The 19,822-nt window shown below is 47.2% G+C and overlaps 1 protein-coding gene across 2 annotated transcripts in view; it reads right to left on the reverse strand.

The window, feature by feature from the left end:
- The window catches only part of ZBTB7C (zinc finger and BTB domain containing 7C), a 337,867-nt gene that overhangs the window by 156,660 nt on the left and 161,385 nt on the right, over positions 1 to 19,822 (reverse strand). The gene's annotated exons all lie outside the window — the stretch shown is intronic.

Consider the following 19,822-nt stretch of genomic DNA (forward strand, 5'->3'; position numbering starts at 1 on the left):
ATTAGCCACCTTAGGAATGCAAGATGGTAGAGAAACATGCTCACCTGCCCAAATCCCCAAAATGGATTTGACTGCCTTCTGGGGGAGCGGGCACACCCCTGCAGTTACAACCAGCAGGTCATTCCCCATTACACAAGGTCCCTTCCCTGGGTTCTCATTGGCTGAGCACTGGGGGGTCTAGAGCCTTCTAGGTTTGGTGGTCTCCTACTGGGTATTTAAACCTTTAGTTGTTCTCACCTCCCTTGGTCCCCTTAAGGTGGGAAGGCCTTCTTGGGTTGAGAGCATCTTGCAGTTTATCTCTGTTGGTCAGGCCAGTCCCTCCCCCTGTTTGTCAAGGGACAGTGAATTGCTGGTCACTTTCCACTCTAACTCTCCCCTCCTGCTCCTCTTCTTATCTCCCCATTTTACATTTAAGGCCAAACACTGGATTCTGAAAATGGACCACCAGACTTTATTTCTCACAGTAGAGTCACTTTGGAAGACAGCGTGGTGGAGCCTTCCAAGGCTAAACACGGGCTTACTGTACAATCTAGAAGCATGCTCAGAGATTGGCTCAAATGGACTGAAAATTCATGTCCATGTTTAAAACAAAAAATCCATGCAGATATTTATGGCAGTTTTATTTATGGTTTTGTGTTTTTTTTTTTTGTTGTTGTTGTTTTTTTTTTTTTTCGGGGGTGGGTACCAGGAATTGAACTCAGGGGCACTCGACCACAAAGCCACAATCCCAGCCTATTTTGTATTTTATTTAGAGACAGGGTCTCACTGAGTTGCTTAGTGCCTCACTTTTGCTGAGGCTGGCTTTGAACTCATGATCCTCCTATCTCAGCCTCCCATGCCACTGGGATTATAGACGTACACCACGGTGCCTGGCAGCAGTTTTATTTATAATTGCCCCAAACTGGAAGCAACCTACATGCACTCTCAATAGGTGAATGGATAAACAAATGGTAGTATATCCAGATAACAGAATATTATTCAGTGATAAAAAACAATCTGTTCTCTTCTCAGTGAGAAGACACAGAGGAATCTTAGAAGCATACTGCTAAGTGAAAGAAGCCAGTCTGAAAAAGCTACCTAGTCTATGATTCCAACTGTGTAACATTCTAGAAAAGGCAAAACTATGGATGCAATATAAAGATTGTAGCTACCAGGAGTCAAGGGGTGAAAGGTGAATACGTACACAATAGGGAACTACGAGCGGGGCAGAGACTCTAGAGACTCTACTGAAAGACTAATGTGGAGACCTGCGTGACATGCTCATGATGGATACATGTCCTTGCACATCTGTCAAAACCCATAGAACACAGAACACAAAGGTGAACACTAATGTAAACGCCAGTGTGAACAAGGGCTCCCCAACATTAGTTTATTCAGTGTATCAAAGACACCAAACCTGGGAGACGTAAGATAATAACCCAGGAACCTGGAGGCGTAAGGAGAGAGGGGTGTATGGGTACCCCTGGTCTTTCTGCTCCCTTTTCCTGCAAGCCAAGAACTGCCCCTCACTGGATGGGTAGGGGGCTTGGGGAAAGCCCAGCTGATGTCTGTAGAGAATGAACTGGGGTCTAAACCATCCCACTTAGTCTACCAGAGCATGAGGCCAGTTTGGTCTGGTCTGATTGAGAGAGAGAGAGAGAGAGAGAGAGAGAGAGAGAGAGAGAGAGTATGTGTGTGTGTGTCCAGGGACATGCTCTTCTAAGGCAACTGAATCCTCCTTCAGTCATTGCTTTGGGGTGATGGCCCCTTGGAAGTCCGAGTTTCTGTGACCTTGGCCTAGATCTTAAAATAGCCCTGAGAAAGAGGGAAGGCTGAGCCCTGAGCCAAGGTCAACAGTAGAGCCCGGGGCCAGGGGAGAGGAGAGGAGGGGAGAAGAGGAAAGAGGGGGAGGAGGAGGGGGAGGGGAAGGGGGAGGGAAAGGGAGCCTGACTGAGGAACAAAGGCCTAATCTCCCTGGTCAGGCAGCTTCCCTGGGTTCTTGCTCAATCAAGCACATTTTATTTTCTCTGGCCTCTGGGAGCTGTTCCTGGGCCTGGCAGATCTGAGTGAGGGCCTCCAGCAAGGATGGTCCCGGAGCTGGGGAGAGAGGGCAAGCCACCCAGGCCTGCCCCACCGCCCCACTACCCCCATGGTGGACAAAGAATATTCAGTGTTACAATATTGAATGAGTTTAAATACGGAGAAAAGAAAAAAAAAAACTTCTCTATAGGATACAAGGAAAAGAAATAAGTCTGAGGTATCGGGGATCTCGGAGGCAGCAGGACAGCCTCCCTGCGGGTGAAGGCTGGGGGAGTGCTGTTTGCTGAAGTTCACAAGAGGGCTCTCTGCTGATATCATCTGCTGAGGGAGCTTGGGAGGTGTGTGCTGTGGAATTCGCCTGGGTGGTAGCCCCAGCCCTGCTTCCTGGTTCTGCTGCCAAGTGGGGCTGGGATTTTTTTGAGGCTGCCTCTTGGGAAAGTGCTGGAAGGGGAGCCAGAAGGAGGGATCAGGCCGCAGGTGGGATTCCCAGCTCAGAAGTACACAGGGAGGCAGGCGGCCCTGTCTCTGTGACTGCGGCCTCCCCTGGGTGCCTCTTCTTGCCTCCGTTGGTCTAGTCTTTAGTCCTATTTCCTGGTGGTCTGAATCCTGTAACATTCCTTCAGAACCCGCTTTCCAGAATGTTCTACCTCCACTGGTGTCCAGCATGATAGGAATACTTAATGCCAGCCTTTTGTTCTCTCAAAGAGGCATTTCTAGCCTCTTTCAGGTAGAGGAGAAAGCTGTGTCCTTCCAACTCCACACTTTAAAATGTATCACAACTACCACAAGAGCACCAGTGACAGGCGGAAACCAGACACCAGGAGTAGACAGGTGTGTGGATGTTTGGAAAGGGGAGGGCCCACCAGGGAGAAGCTCCTCAGGAGTCATCCCCTCGGCTTCTAGGCTCTTCCTAGGACTAGATCCCACCCAGAGTGGAGCATCAGTAGATCATACATGTTTATCTCAAAGCAGGACTCTTCTAGAGCACAAGGTGACACTGTAGATGGCTACCTGGGACAGTGGACAAAATAACTCAACAGAGTCAACCAGGATGTGTCCCCCCACCTTTGAGCCTTAGGAAAACTCAGCACTCCTCTGGAGCTGCCATGGCACGACATGGGGAGATGTCCCCTCATGCACCAATTCCCCTCTCAATAGGAGGTGTTGGGAAGGATCCAGAGGGAGGCAGCCAGCACAGCATAGGCCCACGGAAGCAAAATTGCCTCACGGAAAATGTGAGCACGCTGCTTGCGGGGCTCTGTGCACTCCAAAGATCCCCTCAATCCCACCTCCTGCAAGGAATTTGGGGGACACCCTTTACTGGGTCACCTAATATCCAGACACCCTGTATCTGGGACATCCCATGAGCAGTTCATATCTCATGTTCTTCAGTTCCTCCTCCCTGCTCCCCTAGCAGATCTGGAGGCCAGGGACTGCCATGTGGTGCTGTCTCTAGCACCTCCTGTCTTTCCCTCCCCAAATCCAGCCTCCTACCCCAGAACCTTCACTTCTCTGGCTGAGAGTTGCTGGAAAGAGATAAGCTGACCTGAAGTCCCACAATCCCCCCTTATTGCTGGGACCCAGGTTCTAGAAGGTGGACATTGTGGTCCTGTGGTCTTCGCTGTCACAGATCACCCTGTTCAGGTCCATCACAGGCGCGTTCACAGGGGAACCTGCTGCAGGGTGAGGATGGCGGGTGAGGTTGTGAAATCAAATCCAGAAAGGGGGTCTGGGAGAACTGTATGTCCACAGCTCAGGGGACCTTGACCGGTGGACCTCGGTGAGAACTGAGGACGGGAGGTGGTCCATGAAATGAGCTGGGGCAGGTGGGGTGCTCATTAGGGAGGCCTCCCTGGAGGCACGAACAGTGAGCAGAGTCCGGAGGGGTGGGGAGGACATGGAGAGGTAGGGTCAATGCTGTAGAGAAAGGAAGGAACCCAGCAGGATGGAGCAGGGCAGTGAGTTACCAGGTCTAGATGGAGCAGGTGTTGCTGGTCTGTGCAAAGGAGAGCAAGAGATGCAGCCTTGATACAGAACTGGGCTGAGGAGCTGTGAAATCACCCATCCCCACTGCCCTGGTGCAGGGAAGGAAAGAGTGAAGAGCAGGAGCTGGACTACAGCATTTGGCTCGGGGACCCCAGAGAAAACTCTGGGAGAGACAGAGAGACTGGCCCAGGCTGAAGCCATCTCCAACTTTCTTTTTGCTTCCTCTTGGCTACTTCCAATTTTGTCATCTCTGAGGAACCCACCCAGCTAAGCATCCACAGCCCAGAAATGAAACCCCTTTCTGCATACCAGGCTCTGATCCAGAGGGATGGGAACTGGTTTCCAGGAGCCAGAGCCCACCGCCTATGTGCTGCGGTACAAGGTCTGCTCCGAAACCCAACAGCATCTGGCAGGTGCCTGTACATTCAGTCACCAAACCTTCAAGGCCAAGTCAAGGCCTTTCTTTTGACTTTGTAGCTCCTGAATAGAATTGTTCTTACTGTCTTTGTGCATAAAATCACTCACATGTGACATTGCCTACAATTCCAATTTCAATTGTCCCCCCCACCCCAGTGAAATGAAAACTTAAATATACTTGCAAAATAATCTGAATGTAGGTCTGGGGGGGGTAGCTTTGTGGTAGAGCCCTGCACAGCATGTGCAAGTCCCTGGGTTCAAGCCCCAAGACTTGGGGGTGGGGTAGGGAAACAAAGAAAAAGAAGGAAAAATATTACTAGATCTTTTTGGAAATTTCTCCAAACTTTCATAGGTTTTTTTTTTAACCTTCATCTAATTCAACAGCCTTTTTAAAAATCCACATTTTGAAAAGTCTTTCATAGAAACAACCTTTTCTTTTTCTTTTTGCAAATGTATTTAATTCGCTTGCATATTATTTAATTAAACTGTATAATTACAATAACCAGTTTCACTGGCAAAAACAGGTTTGAAACTAAGCCAGCAGCGCCCAGGGAAAGCATTTGGCTCAGCTGGTGAGAGCAGACACAGGGGATGTTCTGGACAGTGGCCTTCCTGTCTGAGCGCTCCTCCAGCTGCGGGCATCAGTCAGAGGGAGTGGAGTCAGAGCATATGTTTGGCAAGAGGGTTAGCTGTGGTTTAGAGAGCATCTAGCTCTCCCCTTAGCAGGGCCCCAGTGAAAGCTAAGGTGAGGTAGGGAGGAGGTCTTCCCTGCCCCCACCTCATTCAGGACTCACCTGGTGCCAGCTCCGCCCCATGCACCTCTGCAGATGCCGTCCCTCCCACACCCGAGTTCCTCACTGCAGCTGTCTAGGAAGGATCTGGCCAACTCTTCAGCCAAATGTGCCAGTCTTTGCAAGTGATGGCATTTCTTACAAAAGTGAATTTTTTCTAATGATATGATTCAGGCATCTGCAGTAGGTGGGGAGGAGCTGGGTGTGGGAGAACATCTAGGAGTCCCTCAGTTACACTGCGCCATGCCAAACTTTTGATCATATCCAACTGTGCCACAGTTTTGATAGCTTCCCTTAAGAAGATTCAGCTTTGGGCTCACCTCTGTCTTTCATTCCTCATTCCCAAAAACCTGTGTGGGGTGGAATGCTCTCGCTCTTAGCCTCCCTCATCAGTCATTTTCTTTATATCTAGACTTTCTTACCTCATGGATCACACAGAGCAAAAGTTAACATTTAACCCAAATGCCATTCAGCCAACCAGCCAATCAACCAACCAACTGACCCATCAATCCCAAGTATCACTAGGCACCAGCAGTCAAGAAGACAGAGGAAAATGCTCTCCAAAGAAATGCATTCTTAGTGGACATTGGCTATTTTGAGGCATCCACCATTCATCTCCCCTTCTTCTTAGTAAAAGAATCCTAAATTCTTTCTAGATTATCACCTCCCCCGCCCCCTACCCCAGCAACTGAGTTTCAGGGTAGGTCATGGTTGATTTAAGCCAATCTGTTCATTTTAGCTCTCTGGCCATGGTGGATTGAGCCAATTTCATCATATAAGAAGATGTCTGTTGTGGGTTTCTGGGGGAGAAACTTCAGCAGTGGTGACGGAGAGAGGGAATGCAAGGGCTGGAGTTTACACTGGACAGCTACTTTGTTACCAAAAGAGCCCAGAGTGTAGCACTGAGCTAGTCACAGAAAAACAGAAATGGAAACCTGATTAAATCCCTCCTAAATATCACCCTGTTTCTGAACTTTTCATTTACCTCAGTCAATAAATTCCCTTTACCAATTTCACTTATTTAACTTTTTAAAAAATTAACTAGATGAACAAATACGTATACATGCTTTGAAAAATCAAAAATAATAAAAATCTAACCGTGAAAAATATTTTAGCTCTCTTCACACTAAGTCCCAATTTCCAGAGATAACAACTCTCAAATGTTTTAGCCATCTCTTCTGTTCTTTATTGCCATATTTCTAAATAATATGATGTATTAGTCAGCTCAGGCTGCCATAACAAAATGCCACAGACTGGGTGGCTTCAACAACAGAAATGTATTTGCCACAGTTCTGGAGAGTAGAAGTCCGAGGTCAAAATGCTGGCTGATTTATTTCTGATGGGAGCTATCTTCTTGGCTTTCAGAGGGCCATCTTCTCACTATGTGCACACAGAGAGGGGAGGGCAGGCTCTCTGGCATCTCCTCTTTATAAGGACATTCATCCTATGGGATCTGAGCTCCACTTTTATGACCTCATTTAGCTTTGACAATGTCCTTTCCAAATACAGCCCTCCTGGGGGTCGGGGCTTCAATATATCAATTATGGAGAGATACAGTCCAGCTCGCAGCATGAGGTATCATTACTGTTGTCAGATATTACACTCCTCTGCATTGTGTCTTAGTGTCCCATAATGGAAATGAGGTTTTCTCTCCCTTCTGGTCCCATCTCCACCTCCATTAAACACACAATTCTGTTTCTCTGTGTCTTCCTACCATTTTTAGTAAAATCAACTGTCAGTGCTCACAGTGTGGTGATGATGTAAGTGTTGTTCATGAATGAGCCACATGATAATATTTCCTTTCTTGCATAACTTTTTAATTTTTGCTAGTGTTAACATGGCTTTGTATGCACCTGACATCTATTTACATAACAACTGACTGCCAGAACTATTAAAAGCCCTTCAGAAACAGGTTGGCATGTTGGGAATCCATGGAACCAAGTGGGGAGTCATCCCCTCTAGAGTTTCTCACCTCCAGCTCCAGTCTGGACCAACTGCTCCTGAGCCTAGCACTCAGGATGTAAGAATTAACCTGGGAATTCCACCTGGAATTCTTATGTCTTATGTCTGGTTTCTAGGGCTGCTCTAACTAATGACCACAAACCAAGAGGCTTAAGACAACCTCAACTTATTATCTTCTGGTTCTGGAGGTCAAAGGGCGAAATGGGAGTCATTGAGCTAAAACCAAGGTGTTGGTGGAGCTGTGTTCCTTTGAACCCGGGGGTGGGGGGACATGTTTCCTTCACTCTGATCTGCTCTCCTGTCTCCCTCTTTCCATCACCAAATCACTTGTGATTAAACTGGGTGCACCTGGCTGACCCAGGACAACCTCCCATCCCAGGGCAAGCTGATCAGCAGTCAGCTCTCCATCCGCCATCTTGAATCCTGTTGGCCATGTAACCCAACATTTTCATGGGCTCTGGGGATTAGGAGGTGGACATCTTTGGGGGTCATTATTTTGCCCACCCACCCTCCACACACACACACACACACACACACACACACACACACATACACACACACCATTCTTGGTTTTGGTTTACTCTTGTTTCAAGGTACAAATCTTCCTCAGGTGGCTTCCTGAGAAGGGACCTCTGGGAGGTACAGTATTTGAGACTGTGTCTACCCGAAAAGGCCTGATTCTCCCTCTCTCTCCATGGTCCATTTGGAAGTGAACAGAGGACAGTGAGCCAGAGGCCATGTTTCTCTGGAAGGTTGAAGGCACTGTACCCAGGTCCTCTAGACACCAGAGACACAGTGGGAAGTCTAAGACAGTTCTGTGTTCAAATTTCTATATGTAAGGCATCCGCTTTTTCCTCTCTGAAAGTTTTATAAACACTTAGTATTCTGAAAGTCCACAATGGCCCTTGGGATGGGTCTGTCCATTCATGGTGCTCGTTTCTGCCGTTCGGAAGCCAGTCCTTGGAGCTTTCTTGCAGACGTCTCTGATAAATTCCTCCTCTCGGAGGACTTTCTTCTCTGCTCTGGGAGTCCTCTTGCTGCCCTCCTGCCCTGGCCTCCTATATCCTTAGATTTTCTATCCCAGTTTCTATGTCTTCTCTTCCAACAATCTGGTGAAGTCCTTCAATTCTCTCTCTCTCAAACCTTCTACTAAATTTTTAATTTCTGATATTTTATGTTTAATTTCTTAAAGTTCTCCCTTATTCTTCCAATGTTCTCTTTTTATAACCTCCCATTCTGGTTTTATGGCTGCATTATCTCCTCTTATCTCTCTGAAGATATTAATTATAGTTTTATGGACGTTTTCTTTCACTCCTGGACTTGGCCCTATTCCTTTTGGCTCTTTTTTATTTATTTTTTGTTTACTTGTGTTTTCTCTGTCTCTCAGAGGTTTCCTTTCTACAGATACCACATGATCCTTGACTGACATTTACACTTAAGAGCGAGACACTAAAAAGTTGGAGATTTCTCTGCAGGGGTTTAGGTAGGGATCTCGTAATTTCTTTGGGTAAATGTACGTAACTCTTGTTTTCTCCTGGGCCAGCAGATTATTTGCAAAGGACCCTTCCAATCACCTGCCTTGGAATTGCCCAGGCTGCCTGTACTCTTGGAGCCCAGGATGGAGAGTGCTAGAAGTCTCACCCCCAAAGGTGCTAATTTAAAATAAATTCTTTCATTCTGAGTACAGTGCTCAGACTTTCCCTCATTGTGTGCAGCATCTGAGTCCAGACCTTCTCAGAATGGTTTCCTCTGGAAAAGCAACCTCTAGTCTCAACTAGGGGGAAGCAGGGGTTGAGAAGGGGGGGTCTGGGGGCCAGACTCTTAGCACAGATTTTCAACAAGTCCCAAGTTTTCAAGTCCATTCCTCACGTCACCTTCAAAGAACCTAAAACTCCTAGTTCTGCTCTGAGGCATGTTTTAGGAAGGGGGGGGGGCGAATGCTTCTAGAGCCTTCTCTTCAGCACCCTGACTTGGGTTTCTGCTTTCTTCTCTGTTAAGTGGACATCCAGTCACCCCCCACAGACCTCCCAGCCTCAGTTCTGTTGACACCCCTCGCTGGCTGTCATCTATTCTCTTGTTCTAGTTGTCCTTGTGAAGCTGGGCTTCCGTCAATGCCCTCACTGTCACCTGGTGGCACGGTGGGGCGATGGGGAAGCGGCAGAGACCAACACAGGTGGTCACATCACCACTCGGAACTCTGTGGCCTTTCCTGCTGCTCCAGGGGCGCTGGGCCTCAGCTGTGGGCAGACACACCACACTGCCCATGCCAGCCATGGCAGCTAGTTCCCGACAGGCTGCCAACTTCAGGGTCCACAGGTCCCTCCCCAGGACTCACGCTGCCTCTGCCTGTGGTGCCAGGAGCTCCTAGCAGGCACCACTGGCTCTTGTCACCAGCCCTCAGCCCACATTCCCACACTCAGCTCAAGTGGGCACCCTGACTGGGATCCCCTGGCCCCCACAGGCAGGGCCTCCACCCTGCCCGCACACATGGGGTCTCCCCAGAGACTCTAGGAGCCAGCCTGCTAGGACAAGCCAGCGCACGTAGACACAGGTGGCCCTGATCATCCACATCTCCTGGCTGGAACCCTTGTGCAACCCGTTTCTTCATGTCAGAAACAACAGCAACGATAAAGGGATTCCTTCCCTCCCTCAACATCATGTGTAAGACCCAGCCAGCGACTAACTCCTGGTAGGCCGCAGAAGAGGCATCTTTTGTGTCCTAGCAAACTGGATCAAAGCTCCTCTGTCGTCCACTCCCACAATGACATCACCCCTGGCTCTGTCCTGGCCCTGGCATGGTCCCTGTCCCACGCTCTGGCAAGTTCCCTACAGAGCTGTGACTCATGGCTCTGGGTTTTCCATGCGCCTCCTTCTGTCCCCTTGCTGGAACCCTGCCCCTCCTCCCGCCCACACTCCAGGTGGCCTGCTGTTCCTCCATCTTTCCCAGAGCCACCTCCTTTACCTGGCCCCAGGTGCCTCTTTCTTTTAAGGATTTGTTATGAAATACTCCAGACAGGCAAAAAGGCAAAAAATGAATATGACGAACACCTGCTTACCCACCACCCATGGCATAAAGAAGAGGCGGCTCCTCCGAACCCCAGGCCCACCTCTCTCTCTGACATCACATTTCCTCGCAGCCTTTGTTCCATTCTGCCTTGGAAAAAGCCCAGGGAGCTGCATAAATCCAGGACACAACCCGCTGTCACCTGTCATATTCATGTTTTCGCCCCACCCACCAGCCTGTCTTCCCCCTTTGTCTCTGTACTGCTTCTTTATGGGAGTGGCTTGCTGAAGGTCCCCATCTAGGTCAGAGTCACAGGAGCAGGTCAGGTGAGTTGTACCAGGTGGGGGAAGCAGCAGGTGGGACCAAGGTGCTTCTCTCCCCCGAGGCCGTGGGTCCCTGGTGGGCTAGTGCACGGGCAGGTACAGGGGCTGGGAAGAGGCAGAGCACTCTCCTCTGTGAACTTGCGGTCTTTAGGGGCCAAGAGGTGCTTGCCCAGAGGCAGCACTGGAATCTGGGGGATCTGCCTGTGCAGGGGGCGGGAGGGGGAGCTGGGGAGGCCCCAGGATCACGTGATGAATTACTGCCTGAACTCGAGGGTGGGTAACAGTGACAGAGGCAGAGAGGACCAAGTTGGGACCTTCCAGATGAGGGATGGCAAGTCAGGAGACACAGGTGGGGTGCCAGAAAAAAGGAGCCCAGGGAGGAGAGGAGGGAGAGCAGCCCCAGACGAGGCCAGCTCTGCAGGTACCTGAGACCCTCTGCTCAGACCCCCTCAGGGAGAGTGGTGAGTATTAGGGAGCCCTTTGTGACTGCGTCCCCTCCCCACCCCACTCTACCACACATGGACTGTGGAGTGGGACAGAAGGTGGGTGCTGCTGACCTTGGCACCACCTGTGCAGAGGCAGAAGAGGACGGGCCAGATACCCTCTGGACAAAGACTGCCGCACAGGCAGGAGCTCATGGGGGCAGGTGCCCACAGCCCTGGTGGGGGTTCAGGGGTGGGGAAAGGCCCCAGGACCCCCCAGGAGTTCATTGCCTGCTGCCCACTGTGCCCTGGCCTTGCCCCCACCTGCGCCAGGCCATCCCTCCCAGCAGCCACAGACCTCCACCCCTTGCTCACACCCGCTCCGGGCCCTCCCAGGATTGTCAGGCCCTCTGTCAAGCAGGGTAAGCCCAGATGTCTGGCTTGGGTGCCTCCACCCTGAGCGTCTTCGCCCTTTCCTGCCCGAGCCCTCACTTGCTGCCTCCCACTCCCTTGCTCTCCTCTCAGGGTCCTCACTCCAGCAGGGCAATGTCAAGGGCAAAGGGCTCCGTGGACACTCAGCCTGCCTCCCAAGGGCAGTCCTGGCTCCAGGTGGGATCTCGGCAGGTGCAGGAGACCAGGACAGGCACCAGCACTGCACACAGGCAGGCCTCACTCCAGCTGAGCAGGAGAGCTGCACGTACCTCTGGGAGGTCCTTGCTTAAGCCCCTATGAGGAGAAAGCTGAATGATGCTGAGAATAAAATAGCAAGTTTGAGTCCGTTTGGGGACCACTCGGAGGTGTGGATGCACCATCTTTTCTTCTGGCTCCCGACACACAATTTTGGAAATGCCAACATCAGGGACCACTGTTCTGTGGAACTGCTTCCAGGTGTCCATTCTCTGCAATGCCCATGACACTTTGTGACCCTTTCTGGGGTGACCTTTGAGCATCACCGTCCTTTGGCAGCTAGAGCATCAGCCCATCCCGGCCCCACAGCGGGGGTGCCCCTGAGGTCTCACACCCAGCTCTGCCATAGCAGCCATCCCACCACTGAATAAACAAATCCTGGGCAGATCCTCATACTCCAGCCCCCAGCCTGGGCCTGGCATGAGGAAGGTGCTTGGTTGATACCAGGTGACCTCCAAGTGGTCTTTGCATTGCTGGATTGAAAGGAAGGCCTCTGAGTACTGGGCATCTCTGGTACCCACAATTTCTCTGTGGACTTTTCAAGTGAGTCTCCTCGAGCTTTGTGCATGGGCTCCTGAGCCTGAGCCAGGTGCCCAAACCATCAGCCACAGTGTGAAGCTCCCTTGCTCCCCTATGGACAGGGGTCCTCGCCCATTCTCTCTGCAATGCCCACCCATCTTTTGTGCTCCGTCCACCTCTGATTTATATTGCGACAACTCTACCAGGCCACACCGTGGGGTGGTGGGAGATGGAGAGAGGATCCTTGCATAGCAGCAGACACTCTGGGGTGGAGGCCTCCTCCTCTCTATCCCCCCAACTCTTCCCATGCCCAAGTTTTCATTCAAGACCAATCTCCCTGTGAATCTTCCCAACTCCCATCCCAGCTGGATCTTTCTAGCCAATTCCTCACTGCTCTTTCTGTCTTCACCTCCTGCAAGGCCTTCTGGCCTGCTTCTAAGGCAAGCCGTAGCTGGGCTGTGCCACACAGGACAACTAAGCTCCCTTTATCATTTTGCTGGGAGGCAAGGCCCAGGCGGAGTAGGAAGGTGCGTGTTGGAAGTCTTGAGCTCATTGGTGTTAGATAGAGCCAGGGATCCTTCCTCTTCTTGTGGCTTGAGCTTTGCCTCCTTATCTGCAGCACAATTCCTGGAAGACAAGGACCAGGCTACATGCCTTGCTGTCTCCCTCTTAAGAGCCAAGCACAAGGGCTACCCTAACTTGGACCTTGGGGAACGTTTGCAAGTGGTTGTGTTTTGTGTTCCAAGGCATAAAATTACCTCCATACATGCACTCCTGGGTACCGGTACCAGCCTCTTCTCCTAATGCATCCCAGTGATACAGCTGCAATCTATGCCACAGTCTCCCATGGGAGCCCTGATCCTCAAAGGTGCAGAGGGAACCCATATGTTCAAGCTCCTTTGGACCAGCAGGTGATTTTCATTTGGCCTGCTGCCTGACTTCTCTCAGTGTCCAAGTAAAGAGGTAAATCCTCATTGTAATGATGGCAAGGGTCTGTAAACAGTAGAAAAGCGGTCCAGCTAAGGGTGGGTAGGTGTGGTCATGCCTACTGGGAGACCAATGACTGAGGACTTCCCTCTTTCCTCTCCCTCTGCTGCGGGGAGATTTTCAGAACAGCCAGTGAGCCTCTATGGAAGTCCAGCCTTGTGCCGAGAGGTTAAGGGCATCCTTCCCCCAGTGGATTACAGTTGGTTAATACAAGACTAGAAATAATGGATGAATCTAGCAAAGTTGCTAGGCATAGGTCAATGATGGAAAATCAATTGTATTTTCTTTAGACTGGTGACAAACATATGGAAGATAAAATTGTAAAAGTGCTGCTTACAATAGCACCCCCTATAGTTGAAGGCCTAAAGAATAAATTCAGTGAACCTGGTACAACCTCGAGAAGTCGGAAACAGTGCAGAGAGGAATCAAGACTTCAATAAAGGGTGGTACTATATTGTTCATGGATTGAAACAATCAATGGTGTTAAGATGTCTATTCCCCCCAATTTGCTCTATAAATTCAATGCAAGTCCAATCAAAACCTTAACATGTGCACATGTGCACATGTGTGTGAATGGAGAATCTACATGGAAACGTGGGAAAGGACCTAGAATAGTCAAAGCAGAAGCAGCAAAGTTAGAGGAATCACACTACTGTCAAGCCACAGTCACAAGCAGAGTGGGATAGGTCCAAGCAGAGACAGAGGCCAACAGGACAGAAGAGAGTCCAGAAATCGATGCATTTGCATGTAGTGACTCAGAACAAAGGAGCTGCTGGTCTGCGGGGAGGCGGGGGGATTGTGTTTACAACAAATGGCGCTCAGTCCGATGGGCAGCAATATTTTAAAAAAATGTTGGCTTCTGCCTCACACCAAAGAAAAATTAATTTGAGATGGATCATAGATCTAAACATAAATGATAAGACGATAAATCTGCCAAGAGAAAAACTTGGACCTTGGAGGAGATACGCTCATGACCTTGGGTAGGCAAAGAAGTCCCATCAGCAGGACAGAGAAAAAGGGCCAAGAAGCAATGAAAAGACTAATTGGAGTTTATTAAAACTAAAAAACCCTTCTCTTAACCAAAAGATACCATTAGTAAGCTATAAAGTGAGAAAGATGTGGCAGAGAACTCATACGTAGAATATATCAAGAATGATTATGGACAAGGGAAAAACAGATTTATCAATTTAAAAATGGGAAAATGTTTGCACTTGGCAAAAGAGGATATCCAAATGGGCAATAAATACAAAATCATGCAAATGTAAAATAATCAGGCCAGAGTGACATGTCATTGCACCAATCAGAACAGCAAAACAGAACACCCAGCGTGGGTGAGGATGTGGAGCAACAGGAACTCTCTTAGAATTACTCTCAGACTTCTTCAAAAGATCATTTGGCAATACTCAAGAAAGCTGAATAGACATGCACCCTGCAATCCACTCCCAGGTGTAAGTCCCAATGACATTAACATTTACCAAGAACCATCAAGACTCCTTGCAGAGGGGCTGGGGTTGTGGCTCAGCAGTAGAGCACTCGCCTCGCATGTGTGAGGCCCTGGTATTCGATCCTCAGCACCACATAAAAATAAATAAATCAAGGTATTGTGTCCAACTACGACTAAAAAATAAATATTTTTTTTAAAAAAGAATCCTTGCAGAAACAGAGAAATGAAAAGTTGTACTGCAGTTGTGTACAATGAATCAAAATACATTCTGCTGTCATACATACCTAATTAAAATAAATAATTTAACTAATAAAAAAAGTTTAAAAAGAATATACCCATATACCTTGAAATATATTTAAAACAACCTTATGAATGGCCATACCAATTATATCTGTGGTCTACCACGACATACACTCTATCTTCAATCCTAAAAACTTTTACTTTTTAAAAATTATGGGTTGAATGATGTCTTCCTGATCATTTGAAAATATTTACTTAATTACCTGTAAGTTCAAATGTTTTTATTATTTGTATTAACTCTTTGTGAATAATTTCTTCGTGTCCTTTACCTGTTGTGGAAGGTTGCTTTTCTTTTTCGTATTAAGTTTTGACAATTTTCTTTATATTAGATGACAGAAACCCATTGGTCCTCTTATGCATCAAATGCCACTTTCTTTTCATTTACCTATTTGTTTGGTTTATGATTTTGAAATAAATGCATTTTCATATTTGACAAAAAAATAGAGAAAGAATCCTTGCGGAAACTTTTCCCAATAGCATCTCAAACAAGAAATGATCCAAATGTCCTTCAACAACAGAAAACAAAAATGTGGTATGGTCACACCATGAGCATTGTACAGCAACAGAAGAATGAACTGTGGCGTACTCTACAACATGGACAAATCCAAGTTCTTCAAATGGTCCAAGTTCACCAAGCTGTACATTTAAGATTTGGGCACTTAACAAAAAGATGGGAGGCTGTGTGCATAGGAAGAGGCCAGGACTGGAGCCAGAGGACAGAAAGGGACTAAGGCAGTAAGGAGAGGGATAATGAGGGCTGAGAGCTGACCTCGTGGCCTTCCTTGGGCCCCAGAGCCTTCGGGGACAGAGCTGGTATCCCAGTAAAGAGGTGAATGCATTAAGGGTCAGTCCTGAGGATAAAGGACCTGTTGCCACACCTTGTCCACTTTGAAAGGACAAACAGGAGTGGCTCCCGTGCTTTTGGAGTTTGGGCCCTGACATTGCGCAGCCTCCATGGAGACTGGACACAGAGGCCGGCACCTGGGGCCATAGCAGTTTCTGTCCCTGCCCCTGGTTTGTGTCAAGCGTTGGCTGCTCTAGAGGAAATTAACAAAAGAAATTTTCTTTTCTTTTTTTTTTTCCTTTTTTAAAAACTGGGATCTACAGACTCACTTCTAACTTCGACTTATTCCCCAAGAGGGGAAGGGGGGTAATACCTCAGCTGGCTCAGAGCCTGGAGCCTTACCAGATAAGGGGATGTGGCTTTACGTTTCATTTAACTCCTGCAGGCTCCTTAGCACTCCCACCCACTAAATATGGAATGTGCCACCAGCCCCAGGAGGGCTTTGTCAGCACTTCTGCTCCTCTCTGCCACAGCTCCTTGGCCTGATCTCGAAGAAGCCCAGCTCAGGCACCCTTCCCCACTCCTCAGATTCAGAGATTCAGTGGCAGCAGCAGGGCTTCTGCAGGCCACTTTCTTATTTGCTCTTCCTGTCTCCGTTTAATTTGTGATTTATTGATATTTGTTTGCTTTTAGCAAACTGGCAATCTGGCTTTCCTCCCCAACCCCAGTCACTTCTATTAGGGTGGCTCGGGAAGTCTGTTTGGCTCCGCTCTCCATCTGTCCCATGTACAGTGTTGCTGTACTCCATGTTATACTGTTTAAAAATAAAGTCGAAAAAGTAACAACCAAATAGATGACAGCCTGGCAAAAACAGCAGCTGTTGCCCATAAGGCAAAATAGAAAATATTCTCCTGGATGTATTTATAGAGGGATGGATATCACAGAGGGAATATAGGGAAATGCAGATCAAAACCATAGCAAGAGGGAAGAGGTCTCAGCCAATGCAGTGCCATTTAACCTGCTCTGATGCAGAGGAGGTAGAGGATCCCCAGGCTGGCACCTGTTAACTCCAGCCCTCAGGCTGAAAAATGGGGACATGCCAGGCTAATGAGTCTGAAGAGGGACACCTGAGTTTGCATCCTGATCTAGGTACCTGCCAGATGCAAGTCAAGCCAACAAGTCCCAATGTTGGAGCGGGCTACGATAATGATTTTCCCAGGAATTCTGCCTTCAACAAGCTTAAAATGTAGTTGAACTAGCAAACCAGAGTGTTACCAAAAGTTAATGATGAAATTCATTTTAAAATCCAAGTCATCTGACACCAAAAGCACAAGAGACAATAGAAAAGTTAAATTGGACTTTGTCAAAATTTAAAACATTTGAGCGTCAAGGAACACCATCAAGAAAATAAGAAGCAACCCACAGAATGGGGTAAATATTTGAAAATCATATATCTGATACAGGATTTTCATCTTGAATACATAAAGAACTTTTAGAACTCAAAAATAAAAAGACAATCCAATTTTTAAAGATGGTCCAAGGATCTGCAGAGACATCTCTCCAAAGAAGACATACAGATGGAGGATAAGCACATGAGAAGTCACTCAATGTCATCAGCCACCAGGGAAATGCAGATCAACCCACAACGAGATACTCCCATACATCCATGAAGATGACTAGAATCAAAAGTCAGCTAATAACAAATGTGGGAAAGGACGCGGAGAAATAGCAGCCCTCATACACCGGCTGGTGGGAACATGCAAGACACAGCCACTTAGAAAGACAGCCTGGTGGTTACTCAAAAAGTTAAATACAGAGCTATCTTATGAGGTGGCATCTGCATTTCTAGGCACATACCCAAAGGGAATGAAAATATATGTCCACCTATAAACCTGTACATGAATATTCGAAGCAGCAATACTCAAAGTGGGGAGAAGTGTCCATCAACTGATGAATGGATTGAAAAATGCAATATATTCATTCAATGGAATATTATCCAGGCGTACAAAGAGATGGAATTCGAAGGCTGGAAAGCTAGCTCAGTTGGAAGAGTGCTTGCCTCACATGCACAAGGCCCTGGGTTCAATCCCCAGCACCACAAAAAAAAAAAAAAAAAAAAAAAAAAAAAAAGTTGAAATTCCAAACATGCTACAACATGGATGAACTTGAAAACATTATATGAGTGAAAAAAAATCAACAAAACACATTTTTTTATTTCATTGATATGAAATGTTCAGAGTAGACAGATCTATAGAGACAAAAAGTAGATTAGGTGCTTGGCAAGGGGCACATGGGAAGTGATACTGAAGGGTATGGGGTCTATTTTGGGGCGTGAGTTGAATGTTCTGGAATTAGTGTAATAGTTGCCTAACTTCATGAATGTACTAAAAACCAGTAGGTTCTATGCTTTAAGTGGATGAACTGCCTACTATGTGAATTATACCTACTTAAGCTGTTTTAAAAAAAAATCCATAAAGGTCACATAGAGGAGTAAAAGACCCAGAATAACCAACTCGGTATTGATGAAGGAAACAAAGTTGTTGGACTGAAATGATCTGGCTTCAACACCTAACTATAAAGTTACAGTAATCAAGACAGGCCACACTGTGAAAGACATGATGAGTAGATCAGGGGAACAGAATAGAGAGCCCAGAAACAGACCCACATAAATAAGTCAACTGATCTTTGACCAAAGAGCAAAGGCAAGACAATATGGAGTAAAGAGAGTCTTCAGGAAATGGTGCTGGAACAACCGGACACCCACATGCAAATGACAAATCTAGATGCAGATCTTATGCCCTTCCCACAAATCAAAACAGATCATAGACTAAATGTAACACTTCAAAACCCCTAGAAGTAACACAGGAGAAAACATCAGTGACCACAGGCCTAGTGATGATGTTTTAGATAAAAGATCATGAAAAGAAATAACCAATAGGCTGGACTTTATTGAAATGAAAATTTATGGGGATAGGGATATAGCTCAGTTGGTAGAGTGCTTGCCTCACATGCACAAGGCCCTGGGTTCAATCCCCAGCACATACACACACACCTCCCGCCCCGCCACACACACACACACACACACAAAAAAAAAAAAAAAAAAAATTCTGTGAAAGACACTGTCAAGAGATTGAGAAGACAAGCTGCAGACTGGAAGAAAATACTTGCAAAAGACATTTCTGATCAAGAACTGTTATTTAAAATACACCAAAAAACTCATAAAACTCAATGATAAGAGATGAACAATACAATTAAAAATGAGCAAAAGACCTGAACAGTTATCTCATCAAGAAAGATATACAGAGGCCAAGTAAATGTATGAAAAGATGTCCAACATTGTAAGTCATTAGAGAATTGTCAATTAAAACAAAATGAGGTATGACTATAAATCTATTAAAGTGGCCAAGATCCAAAACACTGACAACATCAAAAGAGAATATGGAGCTGGAGGGAATGCAAAATGGAGAAGCCACTTTGGAAGACAGTTGGCAGATCTTTGCTAAACTAAACACACTCTTACCGTGTGATCCAACACTCTGGTACTTACACAAACGAATCGAAAACTTACGTCCACGTAAAAACCTGCACGTGGTATCTAAGGCAACTTCACTCATAATTTCTAAAACACAGAAGCAATCACAATGTCCTTCAGTAGGCAAATGGGCAAATAAACTATGGTACACGCAAATAGTGGAATGATTTTGAGTGCTTAAAAGAAATGAGCCATCATGCCATGAAAAGACATGAGAGGAAATAGATGGATATGACTAAATGAAAGAAGCCAATCTGAATAAAAGACCCCCCCCCACACCATATGATTCCAACGATACGACACTATGGAAAAGGTAAAATGAGAGACAGAGAAAAGATTTGTGGTGATTCCGTTGATCGTGTGGTGGGGGTTAGAGGGAAGGGAGGGATGAATATGTGGAGACACAAAATTCTGAGGGTGGTGAAACTGTTCAGCATGATGACTCGAGGGTAGATATATGCCATTGACATTGTCCAAACCCACAGCATGAACCCTAGTGCCAACTACGGGCTTCAGGTGATAATGTTGTGTGGATATAAGTTCATTAACTGGAACAAATGTATCACTCTAAAGAGGAATAATGACCGCAGGGGAGGCTGTGGAGTCGGGAGTCACATGGGACATCTCTCCACTTTCTGCTCAATT

This window comes from Spermophilus citellus (genome assembly GCF_964194105.1).
Source record: "Spermophilus citellus genome assembly, chromosome: 12".
Taxonomy (NCBI): Eukaryota; Metazoa; Chordata; class Mammalia; order Rodentia; family Sciuridae; genus Spermophilus; species Spermophilus citellus.